Source organism: Arachis ipaensis, chromosome B10 (genome assembly GCF_059453495.1).
Source record: "Arachis ipaensis isolate K30076 ecotype BB chromosome B10, ASM5945349v1, whole genome shotgun sequence".
Taxonomy (NCBI): Eukaryota; Viridiplantae; Streptophyta; class Magnoliopsida; order Fabales; family Fabaceae; genus Arachis; species Arachis ipaensis.
The window spans coordinates 90321318-90335728 of record NC_142435.1 but is presented as its reverse complement, the minus strand read 5'-3'; the positions used below and the strand labels follow the sequence as shown (position 1 = coordinate 90335728).

General features: G+C 38.4%; 1 non-coding gene across 1 annotated transcript; it reads left to right on the top strand.

Moving 5' to 3' along the window:
• The first annotated feature begins 13859 nt into the window (after positions 1-13859).
• On the top strand, positions 13860-13967 carry LOC148580820 (small nucleolar RNA R71). The gene has a single exon (XR_015895518.1). It is a non-coding gene; the product is annotated as a small nucleolar RNA R71 (small nucleolar RNA).
• The last annotated feature ends 444 nt before the right edge of the window (positions 13968-14411 follow it).

Genomic DNA, 14411 nt, shown 5'->3' with positions numbered 1-14411 from the left:
CTGTTCTTAGTGATGAGCTTGTCCTCATCAATGAGGATGTCTTCCTCTATCTCAATTCCAGCCGAATTGCAAAGGTGACAAATGAGATGAGGGAAGGCTAACCTTGCCAAAGTGGAGGACTTGTCCGCCACCTTGTAGAGTTCTTGGGATATAACCTCATGAACTTCTACTTCCTCTCCAATCATGATGCTATGGATCATGATCACCCGGTCTATAGTAACTTCAGACCGGTTGCTAGTGGGAATGATTGAGCGTTGGATGAACTCCAACCATCCCCTAGACATGGGCTTGAGGTCATGCCTTCTTAGTTGGACCGACTTCCCTCTTGAATCTCTCTTCCATTGAGTGCCCTCTTCACAAATGTCTATGAGGATTTGGTCCAACCTTTGATCAAAGTTGACCCTTCTAGTGTAGGGGTGTGTATCTCCTTGCATCATGGGTAAGTTGAATGCCAACCTTACATTCTTCGGACTAAAATCTAAGCATTTCCCCTGAACCATTGTAAGCCAATTCTTTGGGTCCGGGTTCACACTTTGATCATGGTTCTTGGTGATCCATGCATTGGCATAGAACTCTTGAACCATTAAGATTCTGACTTGGTGAATGGGGTTGGTGAGAACTTCCCAACCTCTTCTTCGAATCTCATGTCGGATCTCCGGATATTCACCCTTTTTGAGTTTGAAAGGGACCTCGGGGATCACCTTCTTCTTGGCCACGACTTCATAGAAGTGGTCTTGATGCACCCTTATGATGAATCTCTCCATCTCTCATGACTCGGAGGTGGAAGCTTTTGCCTTCCCTTTCCTCTTTCTAGAGGTTTCTCCGGCTTTAGGTGCCATAAATGGTTATGGAAAAACAAAAAGTAATGCTTTTACCACACCAAACTTAGAAAGATTGCTCGTCCTTGAGCAAAAGAAGAAAGAAAGGAGTAGAAGAAGAAGAAATGGAGGAGATGGAGGTGGGTTGGTGTTTCGGCCAAGGGGGAGAAGTAGTGTTGATGTTGTGTGAAAATGAAGGGGTGAAGATGGGTTTATATAGGGGTAGAGAGAGGGTTAGGGTTCGGCCATATAGGGTGGTTTTGGGAGGGAAAGTGTTTTGAATTTGAATGGTGAGGTAGGTGGGATTTTATGATGTATTGATGTGGATTGGTGAAGGGTTTATAGAGAAGAGGGTAGGATTTGATAGGTGAGAGGTTGTTTTGGGGAAGAGGTATTGAGGTGATTGGTGAATGGGTGAAGAAGAGAGAGAGAGGTGGAGTAGGTGGGGATCCTGTGGGGTCCACAGATCCTAAGGTGTCAAGGATTTTTCATTCCTGCACCAAGTGGCCTGCAAAACGCCCTTTTCTGTCAATCCTGGCATTAAACGCCAGGTTGCTGCCCATTTCTGAGGTTTAACGCCAGCTTCTTGCCCTTTTCTGGCGTTAAACACCAGTCTGGTGCCCATTTCTGGCGTTAAACACCCAGAATGGTGCCAGACTGTGCGTTTAACGCCCATTATGCTGCCCTTACTAGCGTTTAAACACCAGTAGTCTTCTCCTCCAGGGTGTGCTATTTTTTATTCTGTTTTACAGTTTGTTTTTACTTTTTCAATTGTTTTTGTGACTTCACATGATCATCAACCTACAGAAAATATAAAAAAACAAATAGAAATTTAACATAGATAAGTAAAAATTGGGTTGCCTCCCAACAAGCGCTTCTTTAATATCAATAGTTTGACAGTGGGCTCTCATGGAGCCTCACAGATACTCAGAGCATGATGATGGCTTCCCAACACCAAACTTAGAGGTTGGTTTTGGCCTCCCAACACCAAACTTATAGTTTGAATGTCGGGATTTTGTTTGACTATGCATTGAGAGAACCTTTTCATGCTTCTTCTCCATGATTACAGAGGGAGATCCTTGAGCTTTAAACACAACGGAGTCCTCATTCACTTGAAGGACTAATTCTCCTCTGTCAACATCAATCACAGCTTTTGCTGTGGCTAGGAAGGGTCTGCCAAGGATAATGGATTCATCCATACACTTCCCAGTCTCTAAGATTATAAAATCAGTAGGGATGTAATGGTCTTCAACCTTTACCAAGACATCCTCTACAAGTCTATAAACTTGTTTCCTTGAATTGTCTGCCATCTCTAATGAGATTCTTGTAGCTTGTACCTCAAAAATTCCTAGTTTCTCCATTACAGAGAGAGGCATGAGGTTTATGCTTGAACCTAGGTCACAAAGAGCCTTTTCAAAGGTCATGGTGCCTATGGTGCAAGGTATTGAGAACTTTCCAGGATCTTGTCTCTTTTGGGGTAATCTCTGCCTAGTCAAGTCATCCAGTTCTTTGGTGAGCAAGGGGGTTCATCCTCCCAAGTCTCATTACCAAAAAACTTGGCATTTAGTTTCATGATTTCTCCAAGGTACTTAGCAACTTGCTCTTCAGCAACATCTTCATCCTCTTCAGAGGAAGAATACTCATCAAAGCTCATGAATGGCAGAAGTAAATTCAATGAAATCTCTATGGTCTAAGTGTGAGCCTCAGATTCCCATGGTTCCTCATGAGGGAATTCCTTGGAGGCCAGTGGACGTCCAGTGAGATCTTCCTTAGTGGAGATCACTGCCTTTTCCTCCTCTCCAGATTCTGCCATGTGGGTCATTGTGATGGCCTTGCACTCTCTTTTTGGATTCCCTTCTGTATTGCTTGGAAGAGTACTAGGAGGGAGTTCAGTAACTTTCTTACTTAGCTGACCCACTTGTGCCTCCAAATTTCTAATGGAGGACCTTGTTTCAATCATAAAACTTTGAGTGGTTTTAATTAGATCAGAGACTACAGTTGCTAATTCAGCGTGGCTCTGTTTAGAATTCTCTGTCTGTTACTGAGAAGATGATAGAAAAGGTTTGCTATTGCTTAACCTGTTTCTTCCACCATTATTGTTATTGAAGCCTTGTTGAGGCCTCTGTTGGTCCTTCTATGAGAGATTTGGATGATTTCTCCATGAAGGATTATAGGTGTTTCCATAGGGTTCTCCCATGTAATTCACCTCTTCCATTGCTGGGTTCTCAGGATCATAAGCTTCTTCTTCAGATGAAGCTTCCTTAGTACTGCCTGGTGCAGCTTGCATTCCAGACAGACTTTGAGAAATCATATTGACTTGCTGAGTTAATATTTTATTCTGAGCCAGTATCACATTTAGAGTATCAATCTCAAGAACTCCTCTCTTCTGATTTGTCCCATTATTCACAGGGTTCCTTTCAGAAGTGTACATGAATTGGTTATTTGCAACCATCTCAATGAGTTCCTGAGCTTCTGCAGGCGTCTTCTTCAGATGAAGAGATCCTCCAGCAGAGCTGTCCAATGACATCTTGGACAGTTCAGAGAGACTAATTGCTTGTATCTTTCCCAAGCTTCATAGAGGGATTCACCTTCCTTCTGTCTAAAGGTTTGGACTTCTACTCTAAGCTTATTCAATTTTTGAGGTGAAAAGAACTTTGCCAAGAAGGCATTAACTAGCTTTTCCCAAGAGTTCAGGCTTTTTTTAGGTTGTGAATCCAACCATGTTCTAGCTCTGTCTCTTACAGCAAAGGGAAAAAGCATAAGTCTATAGACCTCGGGATCAACCCCATTGATCTTGACAGTGTCACAGATTTGTAAGAATTCAGCTAAGAACTGATGAGGATCTTCCAATGGAAGTCCATGAAACTTGCAATTCTATTGCATTAGAGAAACTAATTGAGGCTTAAGCTCAATGTTGTTTGCTCCAATGGCAGGGATTGAAATGCTTCTCCCATAGAAGTTAGGAGTAGGTGCAGTAAAGTCACCAAGCACCTTCCTTGCATTGTTGACATTGTTGTTGTTTTCGGCTGCCATGTCTTTTTCTTGTTTGAAAAGTTCTGTTAGGTCCTCTATAGAGAGTTGTACTTTAGCTTCTCTTAGCTTTCTCTTCAAGGTCCTTTCAGGTTCAGGATCAGCTTCAACAAGAATTCCTTTATCCTTGCTTCTGCTTATATGAAAAGAGAAGAAGAAAGTATGGAATCCTCTATGTCACAGTATAGAGATTCCTTGAAGTGTCAGAGGAAAGGAAGAATAGAAGGAGACGGTAGAAAGAGAAGAATTCAAACTTATCAAGAGGGATAGAGTTTGAATTGTTGATAGCGGATGAGTGTTAGTCCTTTAAATAGAAGTATGTGAGAAGAGGGGAAGAATTTTCGAAATTAAAGTAAAAGATTTTGAAATAATTAAAAGAAATTTTGAAAATTTGATTGCTCATTTTTCAGAATTAAAGTTGGGAAAGAAATTAAGTGATTTTTGAAAAAGATTTTTGAAATTAGAAATCGAAAAGATATGATTGAAAATTATTTTGAAAAAGATGTGATTAAAAAGATATGATTGAAAAGATATAGTTTTAAAAAGATATGATTGAAAGTATATAATTGAAAAACAATTTTAAAATATTTGATTTTAAAATTAATGACTTGGCTAACAAGAAATTTAAAAGATATGATTCAAATATTAAACCTTTCTTAACAAGAAAGCAACATACTTGAAATTTTTGAATGAAATCATTAATTGTTAGCAAGTATTTTCGAAAATAGTAAAAAAAATGGAAAGAAATTTATTTTGAAAAGATATGATTGAAAAGATATGATTTGAAAAATATTTGATTTTGAAAACTTATGAAAACTTAAAAAATTTGAATTAAAAACAAAATCTTCCCTCTTATGTCATCCTGGCGTTAAATGCCCAGAATGGTATCCATTCTGGCGTTTAACGCCCAAAATGCTACCGTTTTGGGCATTTAACGCCCAGCCAGGTACCCTAGCTGGCGTTTAAACGCCAGTTTTCCTTCTTCACTGGGCGTTTTGAACGCCCAGCTTTTTCTGTGTAATTCTTCTGCTGCATGTTCTGAATCTTCAATTCTCTGTATTATTGACTTGAAAAGACATAATTTTGAAAAATTTTTGGATTTATAATGATGAGGAACAATCAAAATGCAATTAAACATGGAAAACTATGATCAAATACATAATGCATGCAAGGCACCAAACTTAAAAGTTTGTATACTGAGGACTATAACAATTTGAAAAATGCATGTGAGAAACAACCAAACACACAAAACAAGAGAATTTAAAGATCAGAGCAAGGAAATCATCAAGAACATCTTGAAGATCAATGACGAACATAATGCATGTAATTTTCGAAAATTAGAAGAATAAAGACATGCAATTGACACCAAACTTAAAATTAGACACTAGACTTAAACAAGAAACATATAATATTTTTTATTTTTATGGTTTTATAAATTTTTTTTGTGATTTTTCGAAAATTGTGGAAAAGAAAATAAAGGGATTCAAAATTTTTAATAAGAATCCCAGGAATCATTGCAATGCTAGTCTAAGACTCCGGTCCAGGAATTAGACATGGCTTACTAGCCAACCAAGCTTTCAAAGAAAGCTCCGGTCCAAAACACTAAACATGGCCAATAGCCAACCAAGCTTTAGTAGATCATTGCTCACAACAGCAAAATTGATAGAAATCAACAAGCTCTTGTGATGTTAAGTTGAAACCTCAGTCCAAATGATTAGACATGGCTTCACAGCCAGCCAGACTTCAATAAATCATCATGAAACTCTAGAATTCATTCTTAATAACTCTGAAGAACAAAATAGAAAATTTTTTGTATTTTTGAAATTTTTTTTTTCGAAAATAAAAAGTAAAAAGCTTAAACATAAAATAAAATTACCTAATCTAAGCAACAAGATGAACCATCAGTTGTCCAAACTCGAACAATCCCCGGCAACGCCGCCAAAAACTTGGTGCACGAAATTGTGATCATCAATGGCGCCAACAACTTGGTACTAACAATTGTAATCTCAACTCTTTATCACAACTCCACACAACTAACCAGCAAGTGCACTAGGTCGTCCAAGTAATCAACCTTACGCGAGTAAGGGTCGATCCCACTGAGATTGTCGGCTTGAAGTAAGCTATGGTCATCTTGTAAATCTCAGTCAGGCGGATTCAAATGGTTATGGAGAATTGAAAATTAAAAGATAAATAAAATATATAATAATGATAGAGATAGAGATACTTATGTAATTTATTGGTAGGAATTTCAGATAAGCGTATGAAGATGCTTTATTCCTCTTGATCCTCTGCTTTCCTATTGCCTTCATCCAATCATTCATACTCCCTTCCATGGAAAGCTTTATGTTGGGCATCACCGTTGTCAATGGCTACTTCCCGTCCTCCCAGTGAAAATGTTCCAAATGCGCTGTCACCGCACGGCTAATCATCTGTCGGTTCTCGATCATGTTGGAATAGGATCCATTGATCCTTTTGCGTTTGTCACATGCCCAACAATCGCGAGTTTGAAGCTCGTCACAGTCATCCCTTCCCAGATCCTACTCGTAATACCACAGACAAGGTTTAGACTTTCTGGATCTCAAGAATGACTGCCAATAATTCTAGCTTATACCAGAAGGTTCCAATCTTGGATTAAAAACCCAAGAGATACGCATTCAAGCCATTGCTAATAGAACAGAGGTGGTTGTCAAGCACATGTTCATAGGTGAGAATGATGATGAGTGTCACGGATCATCACATTCATTAAGTTGAAGAACGAATGGATATCATAGAGAAGAAGTAGGCGTGAATTGAATAGAAAAACAGTAGTACTTTGCATTAATTCATGAAGAACAGCAGAGCTCCACACCTTAATCTATGGTGTGTAGAAACTCCACCGTTGAAAATACATAAGAACAAAAGGGTCTAGGCATGGCCGTAAGGCCAGACCCCAAACGTGAAAAGGTCTATCCAAGTATATCAAGTGTGTAAAATACAATAGCAAAAGATCCTATTTATAGAAGACTAGTAGCCTAGGGTTACAGAAATAAGTAATTAATGCAGAAATCTTCTTCTGGGCCCACTTGGTGTGTGCTTGGGCTTACCATTGAAGCTTTCATGTGTAGAGACTTTTCTTGGAGTTAAACGCCATCTTTTGTGCCAGTTTGGGAGTTTAACTCCAGCTTTTATGCCAGTTCTGGCGTTTTGACACCAGAATTTTTGTGCTGACATGGAACGCCAGTTTGGGCCATCAAATCTCGAGCAAAGTATAGATTATTATATATTTCTGGAAAGCCCAAGATGTCTACCTTCGAACGCAATTGAGAGCGCGCCAATTGGGCTTCTGTAGCTCCAGAAAATCCAATTTGAGTGCAGGGACGTCAAAATCCAACAGCATCTGGAGTCCTTTCAGATTTTTGCTCAGGTCCCTCAATTTCAGCTAGAAAATACCTAAAATCACAAAGAAACACACAAACTCATAGTAAAGTCCAGAAATGTGATTTTTATTTAAAAACTAATAAAAACATAATAAAAACTAACTAAAATATACTAAAAACATACTAAAAACAATGCTAAAAAGAGTATAAATTATCCGCTCATCATGGTCTTAGTTAGATCAGAGACTATGGTTGCTAAGTCAGAGAGGCTCTACCTAGAATTCTCTGTCTTTTGCTGAGATGATTGATGAGTATTTTGTTGGAAAAACGAATTTCTCCCAAAACACACAAATCTAACCGGCAAGTGCACCGGGTCGCATCAAGTAATAATAACTCACGGGAGTGAGGTCGATCCCACAGGGATTGAAGGATTGAGCAATTTTTAGTTTAGTGGTTGATTTAGTCAAGCGAATCAAGATTTGGTTGAGTGATTTGTGATTTGTAGAAATTAAATTGCATGGAAAGTAAAGGGAATGGGTAAATTGCATGAAATTAAAGAGAGCAAGAAATTAAAGTGCTGAATCTTAAAGAACAAGAAATTAAATGACAGAAACTTAGAATGCAAGAAATGTAAATTGCGGAATCTTAAAGTGCAAGAAATGTAAACGGCTGGAATTGTAAAGGGAATTGGGGATTGGATTTGCAGGATTTAAACAAGGAAAAGTAAATTGCATCAAACAGAAAAGTAAAAGAGTGTTTGGGTTGAATCGGATCTGAAGCAAAACAAGTAAATGAACATGAAAAGTAAAAACAGAATGTAAATTGGAATTTCAGATCTCAGGGGTCCAGAGAGTAGAAAACCAGGTCTAGATCTCACTACCTTCCTTGATCCAACAAGAACAATTGCAAGGGAAAAGTAAATTGCAAAGAAAGTAGATGAAGAACAATTAACCGAAACTGAAATTCAATTAAGCAGTAAATAAACAGAGAGATCCAAGGATGAGATTGAAACAGAATTTCTTCAATTCTTCAACCCAAGATCCAAGACAGTTGTAATTGAAATTGAAAACAATAAAACTCAAAGGAAGAGAATGGAATTCTCCTTCCCCGAAACTAAGAAATTAAAGATCACTCAATATCCAAAGCTCTCCAAAAACTATTATGAAAACTCAAAAGGAAAGCTCTCGAAGAACTTGAATTCTATCCTATTTATACACTTTCTTCAAATGATCTTCAAGCCTTGAGTTGGGCCTTTGCTCTTGGTGGAATTGGGTTGAAAGAGGCCTTGGTTGATTGCTCTTGGAGTTTGGAGAAGAACCAAAGTGAACCAAATGAACCGGGTTGGAGTTTTGCAAAAGTTGGAGTAAAAGTTAGAGCAAAAGTTAGGGTCTAACTTTTGGTCCAACTTTTCATATCAGCCACCATATTTTGCTGATACCCACGTTGGTACAAAAGTTAGGGGTCTAACTTTTGCTCCAACGTTGGCCTTCCTTGGTGCACTTATGGCGCCAACGTTAGCCCAAAAGTTAGGGGCTAACGTTGGTGCAAACTTTTGCTCCTTCCCTTGTATTTTTCATGTGCCAACGTTAGCCCAAAAGTTAGGGGCTAACGTTGGCGCAAACTTTTGGTGGCCAGGGAGGTTTTTCTTATGCCAACGTTAGCCACCACGTTAGGGGCTAACGTTGGCACAAACTTTTGGTGCCCAGGGAGTGATTTTCAAGTTCCAACGTTAGCCCAAAAGTTAGGGGCTAACGTTGGGGCTAACTTTTGGTGCCCGGGGAGTGATTTTCAAGTTCCAACGTTAGCCCAAAAGTTAGGGGCTAACGTTGGGGCTAACTTTTCACCCAAAAGTTTGAGCAAAAGTTTGAGGCTAACTTTAGGTCCAGCTTTTTGCTTCCTGGTTCAATTTCACTTATTCCATTGTCCTCTCTTTACTCCTAGCTATTCCTTCTTGCTTCAACCTTTCTCCAAGCTTTCTTCACCTATCATTAATCAACCAAACACATCAAAGCTATGCTTAAAATCATGAGATATTCATTCTTTCATAATATGTGACAATTATAGTATAAAACCTCATAAAATAGCATGAATTCATACATGGTTGATTAAATCAAAGGAAGCATGAAAATCTACCTAATTAACTTGCTTATGGCTCAAGAAAGTGCATAATTCTAATGAAAACAAAAGAAAAAGACTAGTTAAAATAGGCTAAGATGACTTGTCATCACAACACCAAACTTAAAGCTTGCTTGTCCTCAAGCAAGAAATAAATTTATGCTCCAAGGTTCTTTCAATTAAGATGGATTGAAGAATAACTTGTAAAGTCCAGTGAGTGAAGTGATCAGGTACAGTGGGGTGAACTCTAAATCATGTGCTCTTGCAAGGGCGTCAGTGCTCACTAGTCCTCACATATTGGGAGTCTTAGGTCTTAGGATTTTCATCCAAATGGTATCATGGAGATCTCTTTATATGTAGTCACCTTGAAGCAGCTTATAGTTTCTGTGCTTTGGCCTTGACTCTAAGTGTCATGTCTCAAAGCGGCTCTTTAGATAAGCTTTCAATCAATACTCCTAAACCAGTTGATTTTCAGGTATTAGGTGTTAAAGCACCCCTAAGGATTTACTTGCTCAAGCCTCTTTCCTTGACACAGCTCAACCACAAGCATTTACTAGGCTAACAACTCTTTGAGTTTTGTTTCTTCTTTCTTTTTCTGCCTAGTAATTGATGCTCAGAGCCTTGGGCCATGTTCTTTTTGCTTTTGTATTATCTTTATTTTCTTTTGTTTTGTTTGCTGCTTCTTGGATCAATAGATTTTTGAGAATCTCCACAATACTTCTTTGAACTTCATGTCCTGCCTATGAGCTCCCATGCAAGTTTTCACAAGCATGCAACCTCAATACATAATCATACAACTAGAACCACCACTTCTCCTAATCTTTTGCTTGCCTCAAAATTGTTTAATTCCTCAATCCTTCTTTTCAAAGAACTTTCATGTGATGCAATTTTTTGAACATTGAGTGCAAACAAGTTTTGAAGAGAAGAATGTTGTGAATGATCAAGCATCTTGCTTATTGAATTACAGAAAAACTATGCTATGCAGACAGATGATCAGGGAAACTAAACCACTCTCAATCATAGCAGTGTTTGATGTAAGATAATCACTTAACAATACAACCTTTTGGGAGTTCGCTTTCTTTCCTTCTTCTCATCATCATCAATGCTGGCCTTTAGGTTCATCTTTTGTTTCTTTGGTTGATGATACTTAATCCTTCCAATAGCTTGTATGGACCTCTGCAATGATATTGAAAGTTGCTTGTTCCCCAAGAACTTGGAAACAATGGTTAGTCTGGCTGATTTATTTATGGGCTTTTGAACTTACTTTGGTGTGGGAACACCAAACTTAGTACCTTGCCAATGGTTTTTATGCATCAAATTAACCATCTGTGAAATTTTTTTTTTTCTTTTCTTCTTCTTTTTCAAAAGCAATAAAACTGAAAACTAGGAAACAGCAGAATAGTTAACTAGTTCATCCAACATGCTTGAAGCTAGCATTATGCAGAGAGTGAGAATGTGTTTTATAATGGGATTTTGGTGAAACACCAAACTTAGAATCCTTCATTCTCCCTTAGATTGTTTTGGTGTGCAACACCAAACTTAGCTTCTTCCAATACAGATAAAACTAATTAACCTTTTTATTGAAATAGATATAAAAAGAGAACTACCTCAGGTTGGGTTGCCTCCCAACAAGCGCTCTTTTATTGTCACTAGCTTGACATCTTGCTCTTTGATTATAGAGGCTGGAAATCATAATGCCTCAGTTTTTCTCCTCTTGCTGTAGGATTCCTTTCCTCCATGACCTGCACAATCACAAACAATCCAAATGAAAATTGGATATTCTCATGCCAGAATGTAGTCAGAGGATTAGTTGACACCATGTGTCAAACAGTTGGTAAACTTGAGAGATTAATGAACGAAAATCACTTCTCTCGTTTATTTATCAAGCTATGAGAATCATATTCAGCAAGATAAACCAAGAAAACTTCACTCTATTGCTAAAGTGAGGTTTCAATTAGCTCAGGCAAAAATTCAAACAGTTAGTGTGTCAGTCAAAAATTAAAGAAAAAGTGCTTGATCTAAACTACCACCTCACTTAATCATTGACAATCTAATCAATCCCCGGCAACGGCGCCAAAAACTTGATGGGTTATTTTGTTGGAAAAACGAATTTCTCCCAAAACACACAAATCTAACCGGCAAGTGCACCGGGTCGCATCAAGTAATAATAACTCACGGGAGTGAGGTCGATCCCACAGGGATTGAAGGATTGAGCAATTTTTAGTTTAGTGGTTGATTTAGTCAAGCGAATCAAGATTTGGTTGAGTGATTTGTGATTTGCAGAAATTAAATTGCATGGAAAGTAAAGGGAATGGGTAAATTGCATGAAATTAAAGAGAGCAAGAAATTAAAGTGCTGAATCTTAAAGAACAAGAAATTAAATGACAGAAACTTAGAATGCAAGAAATGTAAATTGCGGAATCTTAAAGTGCAAGAAATGTAAACGGCTGGAATTGTAAAGGGAATTGGGGATTGGATTTGCAGGATTTAAACAAGGAAAAGTAAATTGCATCAAACAGAAAAGTAAAAGAGTGTTTGGGTTGAATCGGATCTGAAGCAAAACAAGTAAATGAACATGAAAAGTTAAAACAGAATGTAAATTGGAATTTCAGATCTCAGGGGTCCAAAGACTAGAAAACCAGGTCTAGATCTCACTACCTTCCTTGATCCAACAAGAACAATTGCAAGGGAAAAGTAAATTGCAAAGAAAGTAGATGAAGAACAATTAACCGAAACTGAAATTCAATTAAGCAGTAAATAAACAGAGAGATCCAAGGATGAGATTGAAACAAAATTTCTTCAATTCTTCAACCCAAGATCCAAGACAGTTGTAATTGAAATTGAAAACAATAAAACTCAAAGGAAGAGAATGGAATTCTCCTTCCCCGAAACTAAGAAATTAAAGATCACTCAATATCCAAAGCTCTCCGAAAACTATTATGAAAACTCAAAAGGAAAGTTCTCGAAGAACTTGAATTCTATCCTATTTATACACTTTCTTCAAATGATCTTCAAGCCTTGAGTTGGGCCTTTGCTCTTGGTGGAATTGGGTTGAAAGAGGCCTTGGTTGATTGCTCTTGGAGTTTGGAGAAGAACCAAAGTGAACCAAATGAACCGGGTTGGAGTAGTGCAAAAGTTGGAGTAAAAGTTGGAGCAAAAGTTAGGGTCTAACTTTTGGTCCAACTTTTCATATCAGCCCCAATATTTTGCTGATACCCACGTTGGTACAAAAGTTAGGGGTCTAACTTTTGCTCCAACGTTGGCCTTCCTTGGTGCACTTATGGCGCCAACGTTAGCCCAAAAGTTAGGGGCTAACGTTGGTGCAAACTTTTGCTCCTTCCCTTGTATTTTTCATGTGCCAACGTTAGCCCAAAAGTTAGGGGCTAACGTTGGCGCAAACTTTTGGTGGCCAGGGAGGTTTTTCTTATGCCAACGTTAGCCACCACGTTAGGGGCTAACGTTGGCGCAAACTTTTGGTGCCCAGGGAGTGATTTTTAAGTTCCAACGTTAGCCCAAAAGTTAGGGGCTAACGTTGGGGCTAACTTTTGGTGCCCAGGGAGTGATTTTCAAGTTCCAACGTTAGCCCAAAACTTAGGGGCTAACGTTGGGGCTAACTTTTCACCCAAAAGTTTGTGCAAAAGTTTGAGGCTAACTTTAGGTCCAGCTTTTTGCTTCCTGGTTCAATTTCACTTATTCCATTGTCCTCTCTTTACTCCTAGCTATTCCTTCTTGCTTCAACCTTTCTCCAAGCTTTCTTCACCTATCATTAATCAACCAAACACATCAAAGCTATGCTTAAAATCATGAGATATTCATTCTTTCATAATATGTGACAATTATAGTATAAAACCTCATGAAATAGCATGAATTCATACATGGTTGATTAAATCAAAGGAAGCATGAAAATCTACCTAATTGACTTGCTTATGGCTCAAGAAAGTGCATAATTCTAATGAAAACAAAAGAAAAAGACTAGTTAAAATAGGCTAAGATGACTTGTCATCAATGATGATGGAAAAGGTTTGCTATTGCCAAACCTATTTCTCCCACCATTATTATTATTGAAGCCTTGTTGAGGCTTCTCTTGATCCTTCCATGACAAATTTGGATGATTTCTCCATGAAGGATTATAGGTGTTTCCATAGGATTCTCCCACGTAATTCACCTCTTCCATTGCAGGATTCTCAGGGTCATAAGTTTCTCCTTCAGAGGAGGCTTCTTTAGTACTTCCGGATGCAGCTTGCATTCCAGTCAAATTCTGAGAAATCATATTGACTTGGTGAGTCAATATTTTATTCTGAGCCAATATGGCATTCAGAGTATCAATCTCAAGAACTCCTTTCTTCTGAGTCATCCCATTATTCCCAGGATTTCTTTCAGAAGTGTACATGAACTGGTTATTTGCAACCATCTCAATGAGTTCCTGGGCTTCTGCAGGAGTTTTCTTCAGATGAAGAGATCCACCAACAGAGTGGTCCAATGACATCTTGGACAATTCAGATAGACCATCATAGAATATACATAAGATGCTCTATTCTAAAAGCATGTCATAAGGACACCTTCTGATCAATTGCTTGTATCTTTCCCAAGCTTCATAGAGGGATTCACCTTCCTTCTGTCTGAAGGTTTGGACTTTCACTCTAAGCTTGCTCATCTTTTGAGGTGGAAAAAATTTGGCCAAGAAAGCATTGACCAACTTTTCCCAAGAGTTCAGGCTTTCTCTAGGTTGTGAGTCCAACCATATCCTAGCTCTGTCTCTTACAGCAAAGGGGGAAAGCATAAGTTTGTAGACCTCGGGATCAACCCCATTGGTCTTAACAGTATCACAGATCTGCAAGAATTTAGCTAAGAACTGATGAGGATCTTCCAATGGAAGTCCAAGAAACTTGCAATTCTACTGCAGTAGAGAAACTAATTGAGGCTTAAGCTCAAAGTTGTTTGCTCCAATTGCAGGAATTGAGATGCTTCTTCCATAGAAGTCGGAAGTTGGTGTAGTAAAGTCACCAAGCATCTTCCTTGCATCTCTAGCTTTGTTGTTGGGTTCGGCTGCCATGTCTGCTTCTTTTTTGAAATTTTCTATAAGGTCCTCTTG